At 37.9% G+C, this 18,028-nt stretch overlaps 1 protein-coding gene across 1 annotated transcript in view; it reads right to left on the bottom strand.

Moving 5' to 3' along the window:
* Positions 1-18,028, bottom strand: part of Dmd (dystrophin) — a 2,258,623-nt gene that overhangs the window by 1,749,049 nt on the left and 491,546 nt on the right. The window lies entirely within an intron of this gene.

Genomic DNA, 18,028 nt, shown 5'->3' with positions numbered 1-18,028 from the left:
TCTATCACACAGAATGATGAATCTTGGAGGGGATTAGTTTATCTCCCACAGAATCCTAGATTGTCCTAACCTTAATCTGCCCCATGGATAAGGTTAGGAATGAATTCGTAAGAACTATACTACAGTCAGTCTTAATAGTCTTGAGAGATCTAGTGTCGGTCCTTTAGAATTCATGTTGTCCTAACCTTGTTCTGTATAACTTAATAGGTCATTAGTGAACTAGTGTGCTCTCTACCTCAGTCCTTTCTACATAGTCTTTGAGGGTAATAGTGTCTTTCTTCAAGAATAATATTGTGTTAATCTTAATCTTTTCTATGGAGGAGGTCATAGACAAACTAATATTCTCTTAAATAAACTGTCACTGTAGATAGCTTGTGGGGAGCAACGCCTAGCTTTCAGAATCCGTGTTGTATTAATGTTGATGTTTCCTACAGATAAGGATAGAATTGATATATGATGCTCAACACTTCAGTCTATCCAGCAGAAAAGAGCTAGGGGGAATAATGTCTTTCACAATTTATGTTGTTTAAATGCCCTCTGTACAACAGAAGAGTTTGGAAGTGAAGTAGTATGTTTTACACAGAAGACTTGTAAGGATCTAGTGTCTGTGACTCAGAAGATCTGTTTTCCTTTATCTGTCCTATGGAAGATACAGGAATAAAACCATATGTGTCCCATATCTAGTGCAATCTATTGAGGAGGATTGTAGGGGTTTGGTGTCTGTCTTTCAGAATCCATATTGTGTCAACTTTGAGTTGTTCTCTCAATAAATATAAAGGTGACTTAGTGTAATATACCCTTTCATATATACCATGGAGAAACACAGGATAGAGCTAGTATCAGGCTCTCATATCCATGTGGTCTGACCTTTGATCTGTCATAAGGAAAAGTATAGTAGTAACCTTGTGTGTTCTCCACCTCAGTCTGTCCTACAGAGGGAGTTTGAAGAGAGTTAGTGTGCCACAATGAGAATTTATGTTGTCCTAAGTTGATCTGTACTACAAAGGAGGATAGGTAGGACTACTTAATGTGCTCTCAAACTCAGTCAGTCTTACAAAGGAAGATTGGAGGGAGCTATTATCTATCTCGGAGAATTTATGTTTTCTTGACTTTATCTTTCAACACAATAGGCTAGAGTAAACAGATGTGTTAGCCACTAAAATATATCCTATGGAGTATCCTTGGAGTGCTTTGGTATCAGACTCTAGTTATCCATGTTGTCCTAACTTGGGTATGTCTTAGGTAGGACTATAAGAGTGACCAAGTATCATTTGAACTTCAGTCTATGTTACTAAAGGGGCTTGGGTGGAAATTGTGTCTCTCTGAGGGAATATATATCATCTGCCTTATGAATGAGGTTAGAAGGGACTAGTGTGATTTCCACATCAATCTATAATATAGAGAAGGAACATAATATGTCTGTGTCTTATAATTCTAGTCATCCTAACCTTGAACTGTCCTATATAAAAGATGAGTGAACTAATATGATCCCCAATTATTTCTGTCCTACTGAGTAGTCTTGGAAAGAGTTAGTTTCAATCACTCAGAATCTCTGGTGTGCTAACTTTGATTTGTCATAAAAATAAGGTTTATAAAGGAACTAGATATAAATTACCCCAGTCTGTCCTATTAAAGTGTAATGGTGGGAACTAGTGTTTGTCTCTCATAACCCATGTGTCCTAACTATGATCTTTCCAACTGAAGATGATAGGAGTGAACTCTATCTCTCTAACTCAGTCTGCCTTACAGAGGAGGCTTGCTGGAAGCTAGTGTATATCTCTCAGAATCAATGTGGTGCTAAATTTGATTTGTATCTGTGGATAAGGTTAGGTGTAAACTAGTGTGTTATCATCCTTAGTCTGTTTTACTGAGAGGATTAGAAGAATATAGTGTCTACTTCTCAGAAACCATATTTTCTTAATCTTTATCTGTCTTACAGATAATGACTGGAATGACCTAGCATGTTCTACAGTTCAATGTATCCTATAGAAGAGAGTTAGAGGGAGGTAGTGCATGGTTCTCAAATTACATGTTGTCCTAACATTGATATGTCCTATATAGGATGTTATGGGTCAATTAGTATGCTATGAAACACAGTCTGTCTTATAAAGCAAGACAGTTTTCAGAATCCAAGACTTGTAAGCCATGATCTGTCCTATGAGAAGAAAAGGAGTAAACAGGTGTGCTCTGTACTTCAGCCTGTCATACTAAGGATTTGGAAGGAGTTAATTACTTTCAGATTCCAGGTTGTCATAACCTTTATTTATCCTATGAATAAGTTTAGAAGTGAACTAGCACATATACTACCTTAGCTCACTAAAGGAAGAGTATTGGAGGGTACTAGGGTCTGTCCCTTAGAATCCATGCTGTCTAAATCTTGACCTGTAAAACTAAAGAAAATAGGAACAAAATAAGGTGCTTGTCAACCTCAGTCTGTTCTATAGAGAAAGCTTGATGGGAGCTAGTCTCCGTCTTTAAGAAGCAGTATTGTAAGAAGCTTGATCTATCCTATGGAGAAGGTTATGAGTGAACAAGTGTGCTTTTGGCCACAGTCTGTCCTATGAAAAAATACTTGGTAAGGGATACTGCCTGTCTTTAGAATTCAAGTTTTCTTACCTTGAGCCATATTGTTCTACATCTATGCATGTACTATGGGGTTAGGATTGGAGGGATCTGGTTCTGTCTCTCACATATTATTCTAACATAATCTGTGTTATGGAGGTTTATGGGGTGACCAAGAGTGTTCTTAATGCCAATTTGCCCTACTAAGGAGACTTTTGTGGAAATCTTGTCTCTCTCACAGAATTCACAGTATCTGTCTTTTGAAAGAGCTTAAAAGAGATTATTGTGCTCTCTATTTCAGTCTGTAATACTGGGGGATGCCATTATCTGTCTCTCAGAATCTATGCCCTCTTAACTTACATCTGGTCTTTGGGGGACATTAGGAGGGAACATGCATGCTCTGCACTTCAATCTGTCCTACTAAGTAGTCTCTGGAGTCAGTTTCATTCATTCAAGATCCAGGTTTTGACCAGTCCTACAGATAAGGTTAGGAAAGAAGGAATGAACAGTATGCATTACCAGCCCTACTGAATAGTCTTGAAGGTACCTTGTGTGTGTCTCTCTCAGAATCTATGCTATGATAATCAAGATATGGCCCATAGACAACGATTGTTGAGCCCTACCTAGCTTTCTACAGATGTCTATCCTATGAAAATGGGATAAAGAAACCTTGTGCCTTTCCCACAGGATCAACAATATTTTAAACTTTAGTTTTCCAATGGAATAGTACAGGAATAAACTAGTGTACTCTCCACCACAGTATATCATATGGATTAATCTTGGAGGCATCTTGTTTTTCTGTAAGAATCAATGTTTTACTAAAACACTGATCTGTTCTATCAATGAGGTAGGGAATAATCAGGTGTGTTTTCCACCTTATTCTGTCCTACTGAGGATTCTAAGAGGGATCTTGGTGTGGGAAGTCCTTCTGTCTATATGTTGCTTTTATTGGTTAATGAAAAAAGAAACTGCCTTGGCCTGATAGGATAGAACATAGGTAGATGGGAAGACTAAGCTGAACACTGGGAGGAAGAAGGAAGTCAGGGAAATGCCATGGAGCCACTAGATATAGACATGCTGAAACTTTGCTGGAAGGCTATAACCTCATGGTGATACACAGATTTAATGGAGGTGGGTTAAATTAAGATGTAAGAGTTAACCAATAAGAAGCTAGAGATAATGGGCCAAACAGTGACTAATTAATACAGTATCTGTGTGGTTATTTCAGGGCTAAGTGGCCAGAAACAACCAAGTGGCCTCCACCTACAAATTGGCTCCCATATGGCCAACATGTGAAACCTGAGAGGGCTTAAAAAGGAATTCTAGACAAAAAAATTACAGTTTAACACAGCTTTGTGCTGTTTGCTGGCAGCTTGCTGCAGTTCCTTTAAGAAATTTTCCTGATTCAGCCATAGCAGGTAAAAAGCTGTGGCCATTTTAAAATGCCAGTTTTCTGGGTTATGCTGCCAGTGTGACCTCTGGCTCTTTTGGGAAATGGAACACTTGAGTGAGGTTTGTGGGCAGACTGCTGCACCTTACTTGCTTAATGGCAGCATGGACTGACTGTGTGCATCTACAGATGAGGAACTGTGTGTGTCTCTCAGAGGTCGTGAGCAGCTCCACCATGCTGGATTGTGCTGAGCAAGCAGGAAGTACTGAATATATCATAGTAATTGCACAGTTAAGTTTTAGACAGGGCAGGTAAACAAGAAGTGCCGTATATATCACGATAATGGTGCAGCTCAGTTTTTAAGAAGCACTAAGCATTTTAAAAAGTACTTCTGGAAAATAAATAATTCCAGATATGCAATAAAGACAAATCCAGACAAAAAAGACCTATAAATGTGTTACAGTGTTGGACAAATATCTGTAGGCTTGGAAGAGAGAAAAAAATAGATAGTTATTAAAAACAAGTAAATGGTTTAAAAATCATAAAGTCTTTAAAGAGACAGAGTACAGAAAAAACATGTAAAGATGGAAAATTCACAGAGAGTTTGGATTATGTATATTATTTTGTTATCTTTAAATTTTTTGACTGCAGAGAGACTTTTGATTCTGGAGACTGATAAGCTAAGCCAACATAAATATTTCAAAGGTATCTTGAATTCAAAAGTTGAGTCTAAAGATATGTTGCTTTGGAAAAGAGGTTCTTCTTTTGTTTACACAGAATATGAGAACCTGTGAGCTGCTTCCAGACCAACATGGTTTGATGGATCAAGAACTCCTGAATGGTTGCTGCAAACACCTCCACAAAGAAAATACTTCACCCAATAAACAGCGGGAAGAATATTGGACAGAATTGCACTCATATTCCCAAATACTGCTTGTAAATGTTTCTTTAAATTTAAAGGGGGATATGCTATAGAGATGGATACTTTGCATTGGTATGGATCTTGTTTTATTTATAAAGATTTAAAGTCAATTTTGTTATATGTATATGTATTTCTGATCTTGATTAAGGTATTGTGTTTGTGTAGTTCATTTAAAAATATAATATATAATTAAGGAATATAGGTTAATAGATAATCATCTATAATAGTCAAACTCGAAGTAATGTTAATTAGATTTTCTAGATATACAGAAATGTAGTTCAGATGGATAAGTATTCTTCAAATCTTTCAGAGACCTTTAGAATATGGCATTTAAATTGTTTTAAGAACTTAGGACTTTTCTTGACAATGAGACACATCTGTTCCTTGCAGCACCAAGCTACTTCAAGAGGAACGTTGGGCATTGAAGAGACTCCTTATGGAGTTGGTTGGCCATTTGGGCAAGAAACTGCTCTTGCCTGGACTGCTTCGTGGTGTGCTGCAAAAACTGAACATGCAGAACTCACAGAGAAATGAAAAGGCTGATTCAGTAATTACACATTTATTAGAAGTTATGGCCATCATGTGTAATTACTTAATCGACCTTTTTTGAGCTTAAAGCAGTTGCCCACTGAAAACCTGAATTATAGTGGCTATCTCTAAAAATCCATGCTGTATTAACCTTGATCTGTAACACAGTACAATGATTGGTAACTAGAATGTTCTCCACATCACTCTGACCTGTGGAGATGGCTTGGTCAGAGTTAGTGGATATATTTCAAAATTCTGTTTTCTTAACTTTGATGTATCTTACAAATAAGGATAGCACTGGCCAAGCTTGCCCTGCACCTCAGTCTCTTCTTTGGAAAATAATTGAAGGGAGTTAGTGTTTGTCTCTTACAATCCAAGTCATTCAGACACATTATGTTCAACAGAGCAGGATAGGAGTGAACTGGTGAGCTCTCCATCTCAGTATGTTCTACAGAGGATGTTGGTAGGGAAGTAGTGACTGTCTCTCAGAATCTATGATGTTTTGATATAATTTGTAATTACTGAGGATGTTATTAATAGAGTAGTGTGCTCCCTATATCAGTTGACTCTATTGAGAGGGCTAGAGGCTATGTCATATCTATCTCTCAGATACTAAGTGCTAGTAACCTTGATCTGTTCTACAGAGAAGGTTAAAAATAAACTAGTGTGCTCTACCTCACCCTGTCCTACAGAGGGGAATGGAGTGATTTACTATTCATCTATTAGAATCTATGTCCTCTTAATCTTGCTCCATTCTCTAGATAAGGTTACAATTGAATTAATATGCTTTCCACCACAGTCTATCTTGCTTAGAGGGAATGGATTGAAGCAGTGTGTTGGTCTCTCATAATGTATCTGATGCAATTTGTCATCTGTTTTATGGGGGAGATTAGGAATGAACTAATGTACTCTCTATTTCAGTTTGTTCTAATGCAAAGAATTGGGAGAGAGCAGGTTTCTCTCTCATAGAATCAAAGTTGTCCTCAACTTGATCTGTTTTATGGATAAATTAAGTACTTATTAAGTACTTAAACTAATTTAAGTAATTAAACTAATTATGTACTAATTAGTTGGCATACCACCTCTGGCTATCCATGAAAGAGTCTCAGATGAATCAAGTGCCTGTCCCTCAGAAGCTGTGTTTTCCTAACATTTATCTGTTCAACTAAAAAAATGGAGTGAAGTAAGGTGCTCTCCATATTACTCTGTCCTATAGAGGAAATTTGATGGGAGCTAATGTCTGTCTTTAAGAATGAGTGGCGTTTTTAGCTTCTTTGTCAAAAACCAGGTATTTATAGGTGTGGGAATTGAATGGTAGAAAGAAAGCATATTCAACAAATGGTGCTGACATAACTAAATGCCAACATGTTGAAGAATGAAAATAGATGCATATCTATCCCCATGCACAAACCTCAAGTCCATATGGATCAAAGACCTCAACATAAAACCAACCACACTGAACCTCATAGAGGAGAAAGTGGGAAATACACAAACCCATTGGCACAGGAGACCTCTTCCTAAATATAACCCCAGTAGTACAGATACTAAGAGCAACAATTAACAAATGGGACCTCCTCAAACTGAGAAGCCCCTGTAAAGTAAAGGGCACGGTTAATAAGATAAAATTGCAGCTTACAGCATGGAAAAAGATCTTCACACACCCTACATCAGACAGAGAACTGATCTCCAAAATATACAAAAAACTCAAGAAACTTGACATCAAAAGAAGAAATAATTCAATGACAAAACACAGTAGAGAAATAAACAGAGAACTTTTAACAGATGAATTTCAAAAGACTGAAAGACTCTTAAGGAAATGCTCACCATCCTTAGCCATCAGAAAAATACAAATCACAAGCAACTCTGAGATTCCATCTTTTTTTTTTTTTTTTTTTTTTTTTTTTGGTTTTTCGAGACAGGGTTTCTCTGTAGCTTTGGAGCCTATCCTGGAACTCCCTCTGTAGACCAGGCTGGTCTCGAACTCACAGAGATCTGCCTGCCTCTGCCTCCCGAGTGCTGGGATTAAAGGCGTGCGCCACCACCGCCCGGCTGTCTGAGATTCCATCTTACACATGTCAAATAGCCAAGATCAAAAACACTGATGACATATTATGCTGCAGAGGAGTAAGGTAAGGGGAACACTCCTCCATTGCTGGTGGAAGTGATAACTTGTACAACTGTGTTGGAAATCAGTATGTTGATTCCTTAGAAAATTATAAAAAATCTACCTCAAGATCCAGCAATACCACTTTTGGGTGTATACCAAAAGGTTGCTAGTTGTTGTGATCCAGCTGCCCTCACTCTCCCTGACTGACAGCAGGACTTCCCTGTTTTCTGTAATTGATAAGGATGTTTGTGTTCTTTCTGGCTGGTGGGTCTCCACAGAAGGAGTAGAGGTATAAAAGGTTGCTGGGCAAAATAAAAGTTGCTGTTCTTCCACTTGAAAAGAAGCCTCTGTGTCCCAATCCTGGTACCTCCAGCCAGTCTTGGCTATTCAGGTTGTGCTGGCCTTGGCAAGTAGAGGTCCCACTGAGATCTGAAAAGTGGGGATTTTTGAATGGGGTCACTCCAGTCACCAGCTAAATCGAGGAGTGTATTGGGGAAGGTAAAGTGTTTTTATACTTCATCCCCAGAGATAACTCTGAGGGACATCCTCCAAAAGATAAGCAAGTATAAAGGGGCGTGAGGGTGAATTGAAAGGCCGCAAAAAGTAACTGAAACTCTTAAAGCAATAAGGCATGGAAGTAACAAGGAACGCAGCCAAAGATTTTGTATAGGAGGGGGTTTAAATGTTCCAGACTGGGAACAAGCCAAGTCTGATTAAAATGAGTATGTGTTTTTTCATCCCCAGAGACACTCTGAGGGGCAGACTGGCCAGAAGGGAAACAATAAAGAGGAGTCAGGAGGGTGAATTGAGGGCCTCAAAAGATAGAATATATGTTATTATGTTGATTGTGTTGTCTGTTGTGTTCTGGACTGAAGAAAGACATTTGATTCTGGGAACTGCTAAGAAAGGTACTTTGACTTTAAAATACAGGCCTAAGGATTTGATGCTTTGGAAAAGAGGTTTTGCTTTTGTCTCCACAGAGGATGAGAACCTGTGGATTCATTGCAAATTTACACGGTTTGAATCACCAAGATCCCCTGAAATGTTGATGAAGAATACTCCCAAGAATGCAGCGCCCCCACTCAGCAGGAAGTAGCCAGACAGGTTGACGATGCCCAAACTCCCTAAAAGATTGTTAAAGTGGGCCCCTTCAATGGTTCCAGAGCAGGAACAGCGAGCCTGCTTCCCTGAGTTTAGCTCCACTCCATGCAGCAGTTTGGATCCAGAGTGAGTGCGGCTGGGGCCAGAAGACAGCTGGAACAGAGCTTTGCCACCACAGCTACTGCTGCCGGACTTGATCTCTCACAAACTGTGCAGATGGCTGAGACTGTCAACCAACTTGCTGAAAAGACTCAGCAATGCTTTGGACATATTCAGTTGGGCATATTGACCTTGAACCAACAGTAGCTCTGGATCAGGAGCAAGTGGACTATCTTTAGACTGTTTAATAGTTAATCATGTTATGTGTGTTATTCATGGCACTGTATTGCATGCTTCTGCTACTGTTATGGAACTCAACTGTCATATGAGAGGGGTTTGAAATACTGCTTTTGTTAATTTTACCACCCAGTTAGTGCATGCTAGATGGTTGCAGCACTGGTCTGGCTCCTTGGCACTGTCAGTCCTGGGGATACTTGGTTTAGGGCTATATGTCTGAGTAGCCATGGATGGGCAATACTTTGGGAGCAGGATGCTATCTAAGACAGGAAATATTAGAGGGTTATTCCCCATGACAGGCAAAGTATTATAAAATAAAATGGGGGGACTTTTTGTCATCCAGCTGCCCTCACTCCCCCTGACCGGCAGGGGAACTTCCCTGTGGTTTGTAATTGACAAGGATGTTTGTGTTCTTTCTGGCCGGTGGGTCTCCACAGAAAGAGTAGAGGTATAAAAGGTTGCTGGGCAAAATAAAGGTTGCTATTCTTCCACCTGAAAAGAAGCCTCTGTTTCTCAATCCCGGCACCCCCCCACCAGTCTTGGCTATCCAGGCTGCACTGGCTGCAGCAGTTGCTCAACCATACTACAAGAGTATGTGCTCAACTATGTTCATAGCAGCATTATTCTTAATACCCAGAACCTGGAAACAACCTAGATGACCCTTAAAATAAGAATGGATAATGTGTACATTAACACATTGCAGTACTACAGAGTAGAAAAAAAATGACACACTGATGTTTGCAGACAAATGGATGGATCTAAAAAAAAACCATATGGAGGGCAAAAATGATGGCTCAGAGGTTAAGAACACTGACTATTCTTCCAGAGGTCCTGAGTTCAATTCCCAGCAACCACATGGTGGCTCACAACCATCTATAATGAGATCTGGTGCCCTCTTCAGGTCTATAGGCACACATGCAGACAGAACACTGTATACATAATAAATAAATAAATAAGTCTTTAAAAAACATATTGAGTAAGATAACCCAGACACAGAAATACAAATATAGTATGTACTCACTCATAAGTATCTTTTAGTCATAAAGCAAAGAAATAACAGCCTACAGTCCTCAACCCCAAAGAAGCTAGACAACAAAGAAGACCCTAAGAGAGACATATAAACATCTGCATATGAAGGAGAAAAAGACAAGATCTCCTGAGTAAATTTGGGGTGTGGGTGTCACAGGAGAGGGTAGAAGAAGAGAGGGGAGGAAGGGGGACAGGGAGAAATGTATAGCACTGTGAAAACAATAAAAAAGAATCAGTGGTGTGATGAGTTTGATGGGGAAAGTTATGAGTGAGCAGGTGTGCTCTCTGCCAGTCTTTCATAACAAAAAAAAAGACTTGGTGGGAGCTAGTGCCTGTCTTTCAGAATCATTTTTCTTAAATTTGATCTGTGTTACAGGTAAGGAAGGATAGGACTGATCAAGACTTCTCTATATCGCTATGCAAAAAGCTAGAGGGAAATAGTGTCTATCTCTTGGATTTCAACTGTAATGATCTTGATCTGCCCTAAAGAAGCAGTTAGAAGTGAACTAGTCTGCTCTCCACCTCAGTTTTTCATAGAGAGGAGGCTTTTACAGAGCTGGTGTCCGTCGCACTCCAAATCTTCCTAATTTGATATGTCCTACTGATGAGTTTAAAAATATACTAGCTTGTTGTAATCCTTAGCCTATCTTATAGAAGAGGCTTTGGCAGAGCTAGTCTGTCCTTCAGAATAAATTTTATTCTAACTCATTCTGTTTAACAGAGTATGTAAGAAGTGCAGTAACATGCTCTTCAATTTAGATTGTCCTATGGATACTCAAAAGAATTAGTGCTTTCCTCTCATAAGCCATGTAGTCCTAACTTTAATTTTGTACTCGCAGTAAGTTAGGAATGAACTATTGTAAAATCCACATCTGTTTGTCCAAGAGAGGATGCTAGGAGGGGCTAGAGTCTGTCTCTCAGTATGCATATTGTCCTAAATTACTCTTTCCTATTGAGGAGGACAGACATGAACTAGTTTATACTCCAACTCAGTCTGCCCTACTAAGGATGCTTGAATTGAGCTAGTGTCTCTCTAACAGAATATTTGCTGTCCTAACCTCCATCTGTTCTACAGAAGAGAGTAGGAAGATTAGAAGTGAACTAGCATAATCTCCATAACAGTCTGTCCCATGGAATGGGAATTGGAGGAGCCTAGTATCTGTCTCTCAGACTCCATGCCATCCTAACCTTAATCTGTCCTATGTAAGAGGTAAAAAAACAAATAAGGTACTCTACTTCAATTTGTACTAATTCTTTCTTGGAGAAAGTTTCTCTTTATCAGCATCCAGAGTTTCCTAAGCTTGATTTGTTATACTGATGAGGTTAGGACTAGACTACCATGCATTAGACCTCATTGTTTCCTACAGAAGACTCTTGGATGGAGTTAGTAGTTGTTTCTCTATATTCATGTAGTCCTTAACTTGATATGTTCTAAAGAGTGAGTAATGAAATAAATAGTAGGTTCTCTACCTCAGTATGTTCTAAGGATAAAGTTTGGAGGAAGCTAGTGTCTATTTCTCAGAATTCATGTTGTCCAAACCTCCTTGATATTTCCCCTGAATAACATTAGAAGAGAATCATTGTGCTCTCCTTCTCAATATATCCTACAAGGGGGCTCAGAGAAAGCTAGTGTCTGTCTTTCACAGTCCTAACTTGATCTATACTAAAAAGCACAACTAGTGTGCATTCAAACTCATTTATCCCACAAAAGAGGGTTGGAGGGAGCAAGTTTATGTTTTGTTGTCCTAAATTGTTTATCCCAATGGAGTATGTTAGCAATGTTATTTTGTGATTCCCATCTCAGTATCTAACAAAGGAGTCTTAAATAAAATTAGTGTCTTTCTGTATCTATATCATTCTAACCTTCACCTGTCCTATAGAGGAGTTTAGGAATGAACTAGTGTGATCTTCAGTTCAATCTGTCCTACAAGGAAGTTTATATGAATCTAGTGTGCATTTGTCAGAATCTGTGTTTTCCTAACTTTATATGCTCTATGGAAGATGTAAGTAATGAATTACTGTTCTCTCCACCTCATCATGTCATGTGGAGAAAGCTTGGAGGTAGCTATTGTTTTTCTCTCAGTGTCCTCTTTGCCTGATCCTTGTTCTATAATAAGAAATATGGTAGGAGTGAACTAGTGTGTTATTCATCTGTCTGTTCCATAAAGAGTGCCTAGAGAGAGCTACTTTCTGTCTCAGAATACATTCATTTCTAACCTTGATGTGTCATAAGTACAAGTTATATTCCAATGTGCTCTCCATCTTAATGTATCTTACAAAGAAGACTTAGAGGAAGCTTGTTTCTGTCTCTCAGAATACCTGTTTTCAACCCCTTTCTCTGTCCAAAGTAGGAGGATAGGGGGTCACTTAGTGTGCTTTCAATTTCGGTCTTCCTAGAAGAGGTTTGATGGGAGTTGGTGTTTTTCTCTCAGAATCCCAATTGATCTCTCCTGTAAAACACTGTGTCCATGCCACCTTAAACTTCATATGTCCTGTGGAGTTTAATAGGAGTTAACTAGTATGCTTTCCACTTCAGTCTGTCCTTCTGAAGAATTTTGGAGGGAGATAATTTCTCTCCTTTCAAAGCCCAGGTTTTCCTGAGCTTGATATACCCTACAGATAAGGAAAGGAATGAACTAATGTGCACTCCAACTCCTTCTGTCCTACCAAAGAGGCTTTAATGAACTTGCATCTATCTCTCAGAATGCATGCTCTTAGCCTTTCCTATTGAACAGGCTATGAGTGAACTACTGTGTTCTACAATTCAGTATGCCCTAAGAAGAAGGCTTAGAGGGAGCTCCTGTCTGTTTCTCAGAATCCATTTCATCCTATGTTTTATGTCATACTGAGGGGGATTAGAGTGAACCCATGTGTTCTCCACCACAGTATTCCTATAAAGCATGATTAGACGGAACTATTGAGTGTATCTCAGTATCCATATAGTTCTAGTTTTAAACTGTCCTCTGAGGGAAGTTGGTAATTAACTAGAATGATCTCCACCTGCCCAGACTACAGATGAGGCTTGGAGGGAGCTGGTCTCTGTCTCCTAAAACCAACATCACCCTAACCTTTATTTGTCCTATGTATGCATAATTACACATAGTATAAATAGTGAGTGAGAAGCCTACTTCAGTCCTCCCTCCCAAAAAGTCTTGAAGGAACCCTGTGTTTGTTTCTCAAAATCCGCCTTCATCTGTACTGCAGATAACTACGAGAGCATCCTAGCATGTTCTACACCTCCACTTATCCTATGAAAAAGAGCTAGAACAGTAGTTTTCAACATTTCTAATCCTGCAACCCTTTTAATATATATAGCTACTCATATTGTCATGATCCTCAAACATAGAGTTTCTTTCATTGTTACTTCTTAATTGTATTTTTGCTATGATTATGAATTGTAATATAAATACCTTAGTTTCCAATTGTCTTAACTGACCCTTGTGAAAGGCTCACTTGACCGTCAAAAGGGGTGAAAACCCACATATAGAGAACCACTATACTAGAAAGCACTAGCTTCTGTCTCTGATTCCAAGCTCTTGTAACCTTGATCTACTCTACAGTGTAGTTTCAAAGTGTTCTAAGTGAATAGGAGTGAACTCATGAACTCTCAATCTCAGACTGTCCTTCAAAGGAGAATTGCAGGGGGTTTGCTTTTGTGTTTTGAAATCAATGTTATTCTAATGTAATTGTGTATACAGAAGTAGTTACAACTGAACTACTGTGTGCTCCACCCCAGTAAGCCCTACAAAGTATGCTATGAAGGTAGATTTTCTCACTATTCTTGTTGCCCAAACCTTTGCCTGTGCTAAAAATGAATTATTGGTCTCTCTAGTTCATTTTGTCCTATGAAGGTGGTTTGGAAGGAGGTATACAGTCTGACTCTCAGAATCCACATCTTTCCAACCTTAATCTGTCCAATAGAGGAGGTTGGGTGTGTCCTATGAGACTTGGAAAAAGATAGCATCTATCTCATAGAACACTTGCGCTAACTTTAATCTGTCCTATGTTTAAGGTCAGAAAAGAACATGTCTTCCTGCATCTCAGTCTGTCCTGTATAGGAAGGTTGAGGTAGCTCATGTCTGTGTATCAGAACCCATGTCATCTTATCCTTCATCTGTAAAGGAGGACAGAATGAGCTAGTGTGTTCCACACCTCACTTTACCATACAGAGGAAGCATGTAAGATGCTGATTCTATTTGCTGTGTTATAATATTTTGCTACTACCTGCTGCATTGAAAAAGTTCTTGCCTTTTATTTCTTTATATAGCAAACAGAACAAACCTGATCAAGACCTATAGACTTTATCATTTTCTATATCAAACTACTATGTAAACATATAAGAAATTGTAAGGAATAGATAAATAAAAAATTATTTTTTTAAAAACCAATTTCTTTAGTTGTTCTTACATATATATGTATATGAGTGTAAACATACACACCCAAGAACAATGAAGTACATACACTTCTAAATACAACACAATGCTATTAGTCCTTATCATGTTAGTTGTGTATATATGTTTTCAGTGCTGACCATTTGGTATCGGATAATCAATTGCTGTGCCCTTCCCTAGGGAACATTGCTATTCCTACTCTTAGCATGCCTTACTTGCATATAGTTCTTGTTTATGGTTGAAACCTCAAAGAGTTTCTCCCCTTTCAAGTTAGCATTTCTACTGGTATTCTCCTTGTCCAGGTCATGTTTAGGTCATAATTTGAAAGAGAAGGGGGAGGGTTTAGGTTAGGAAATGGAAAGTGGAACTGACATAGTCCTATTAATCTCAAACAATTAAAATTTATTTTTAAGAAAATAGTTCATGCTGTTACCATTAAAAATATCTTTTCTAGCATGGAATGCCTTACATTATGTACCTTTAAAAGTTTGCTATTCATGATTTTTAATATGCTTGAAACTAAAATTTTTCTTCAAACTTGAGATCTCTTTAAGGACATAGTGACAATTTCTTATCTTCATTATCATTCAGCCTGAAAATATATCTCTGAGTATTAAATATTAAATATTCTTTTTGGAGAGTTTAGTCCTCTGGAAAAGCAGAATTTACCAATGAGACCCCCTAAATTATCCACTAAATAGCATTAACAGGATCAGACTGAATAGATTGCTCAGTAAGAATGCTTGCTTCTTTTCCAGAGGACTTGAAGTCATTCCCAGCACCCATGTTGGGTGACTCACAACTGCTTGTAACTGCATCTTTCAGTGATCTAGTGCCCTCTTCTGGCCTCTGAAGGTGCCTACACATACATGAAATACACTCAAGCAGATACATACATATATAAATAAGTAAAATGAACAAGAAAATAATCTTTAAAAAATATATTGACAGAAGAACCATCTTACCCTACAGGGAAATGCTATGAAGATTTCCCTGAAGTGTACTTAGGTCCTTATTTAGCCATAAGCCTAAGCCTTTCTGAAGTACATTATTGGTAACCTTTTTTATATTCGTATCCTTTTGTGTATTATAGCATATAATCTCTAATCTGACTGCAGATTCAATGAATTTCAATGATCTGTGAACAATATGCATTATAGAAATTTCAAATCCATTTAGAAATATGATAAAAACCTTCACCAGGATATTAACAGGTTCTGATCAGAACTTATAGAGAGGGTCCTTAGAGTCAACAATTATTAACTCCTAGAAAAAAGTTAGAAAGATTCTTTCCCTATACTTTTAGCTTCTCCTTCAGCCACCAAGCTTTTAAAAAATTCCAATTGGACTCATCACATTTGTTTGTTTGCTTCATGACAATGTTTTTCTGTAACTTTGGAGCCTGTCCTGGAACTAGCTCTTATCAGGCTAACCACCAGACTGGTCTTGAACTCACAAAGCTGTGCTTGTCTCTGCCTCCAAGTGCTGGGATTAAAGGTGTGCACCATCACCACTTGACTAGATTCATTACTCCTAAGTAAACCATACAAAGGAAATTCTTCTGAGGAAATCCTCCCAAAGCCCCTTAGGAAAGTTGATATATAAGTCTTTAAATAGTTACCTTCTAAATGTTTTGAGGATTTCAATTCTGGGGATGATTCTTAGGTAGCTAGACAGATATTAACAGGGTTAAAAGATATTGAGGATGGAACTCTTCCTTATAATCAGCAGCTTATGAAATAAGAAACCCCAATTTCAGGTCCTTGGTAAATGAATTGGATCTGAATCTGAATCTCTCTTTTACCCTTGGTGGAGACATGATTTTTCTATACCGTTGAGAAAATTAAAATCACACTATCTTGTTTTGACTTTCTGGTATACAATAAAGATAAATCACTTTCTTCTTTAGGAACCATCAATTCAAATCAGTTTCTCAATCACTTAGACAGGAAAATGTACTTCAGGAAAGCTGTTTGTTCGAGTAACTTTGAGAAATAGTATGACACTTACTTAAAAATATATAAGTTGGTAAAATTGTCCTTTTGTCCAATGTCAATTCTCACCCCTCCAATGCTTGAACTATAAAATTTTCTCTCTGACTACTATTGACTCTCATCCCATGATAGTTTTTTCCTCTTTGAGAACTACCCATTTTTATCATCGGGTGTATCTTATTTTATTTCATAATAAATTCTGACTCTCTTCTCACCTGAACCCTTTCAACAAAGTTCCCAAGTAACAAGGAGCAAAACTAGACCAAAGGGAGATCTCAGTAACATAATGGATAACTTTTTCTTAAACCACATCCTGGGATAGGAAAAAAGGAGTTAGCATGAAAATTTAAATGCATTTTTAAGGTTATTATAATTTAATGTTTATATTTTGTATATATTTCTTATCAATTATCATGTTTTGTGTAAAAGTGGAACCTGGCTTCCTTTCAAATTCACTGTAGTGGACATTGTGTTTGCACATAAACCTTTTCATTTCCAAGGTCTCTGTGCTTTGCTGTCTTTGTTCTATATAGCTTACTCACTCAATTATTGAAATCAGGGCACTGAATGACATTTCTAAGATTGCCAATGACAATCACCTTGGAACAGAAAGTCCAACCATGTTTTTTTTTTCTCTAGATAAACAATATTAACATCTGTCAAAGACAAAGAGGCAGGTGATTCATGAAAAAGCATCAAGCAACTGTAAGGAACCTCTTGAGAACTAAACATGCAATGTATAAAAAGATAGTTATTGATGGCTCATTCAAAATACATAAATGCAGATACACTGTGGCAGAGAGCAAGTGGGTCAGGGATAGGACAAGCTGGATGTTTCCTATATTACTTAGAAACATGTTCAAAAATTGTAAAAAGAAAATGAACAAATATGGTGTGTGAACATGCTTCCAGGAGTGAAGTCTCCCACTTGAAATGAAAATAGGAAAGAGCCACCAAGGAGCACATAAGCCAAACCTCAATATTTTTGTTTATCTGCTAATATGTACATGAAGAACAAGATCAATATTTCTTCAGGCCCTTAATGTGAAGCATGTGGCTGCATTAATGAGCATGAACTTATGATGCAGAATCAATAGCTCTATCTTTTCTTACCTGACTGTACTGAAGCTGTGGAAAGTTTTCTTTTGTTGTACCTATGAAAATCAGCCTGTATACCTTGTTAAATGTGTGGATCAGAACCAATCAGACTCCTTTTTACAGTCAGTTTTGCTGAATCACTCACCTGGAAACCCAGTCTGGATGGGACTAATTAAGCCCAGCTGCAGCATGACACCTGACAAAGATGCTTATTTTGAGTTTGCCCTTGAGTTCAGCCTTACCACAAGGAAAATTTATGTTCTGGCCTTCCTTGGAAATAAGAGTGGTATAGAAAAATGGGAGACTTGGTGAAAAAGAAAAGGGAACAAAAATAGATAAATACAAGTGACAAAAGTTAACCTGTATGGGTATTCTGTGAAGTTGAAGTCCAGTGGAATTTATTAAAAAATATATACAATTAATTTGGCAGTCATTTAAAAGAACAGTTAATAACAAGACCAAGGAAAATATTTCTTGGAGGAAATATTACATGATATAATCGTATGTAGAATGGTGCTGTATAACTTGTACATATGAAAGTATTGTATCTTAATATAATATATTTTATAT

This window comes from Chionomys nivalis, chromosome X (genome assembly GCF_950005125.1).
Source record: "Chionomys nivalis chromosome X, mChiNiv1.1, whole genome shotgun sequence".
NCBI lineage: Eukaryota > Metazoa > Chordata > Mammalia > Rodentia > Cricetidae > Chionomys > Chionomys nivalis.
This window is presented reverse-complemented; position numbering and strand designations above follow the sequence as displayed.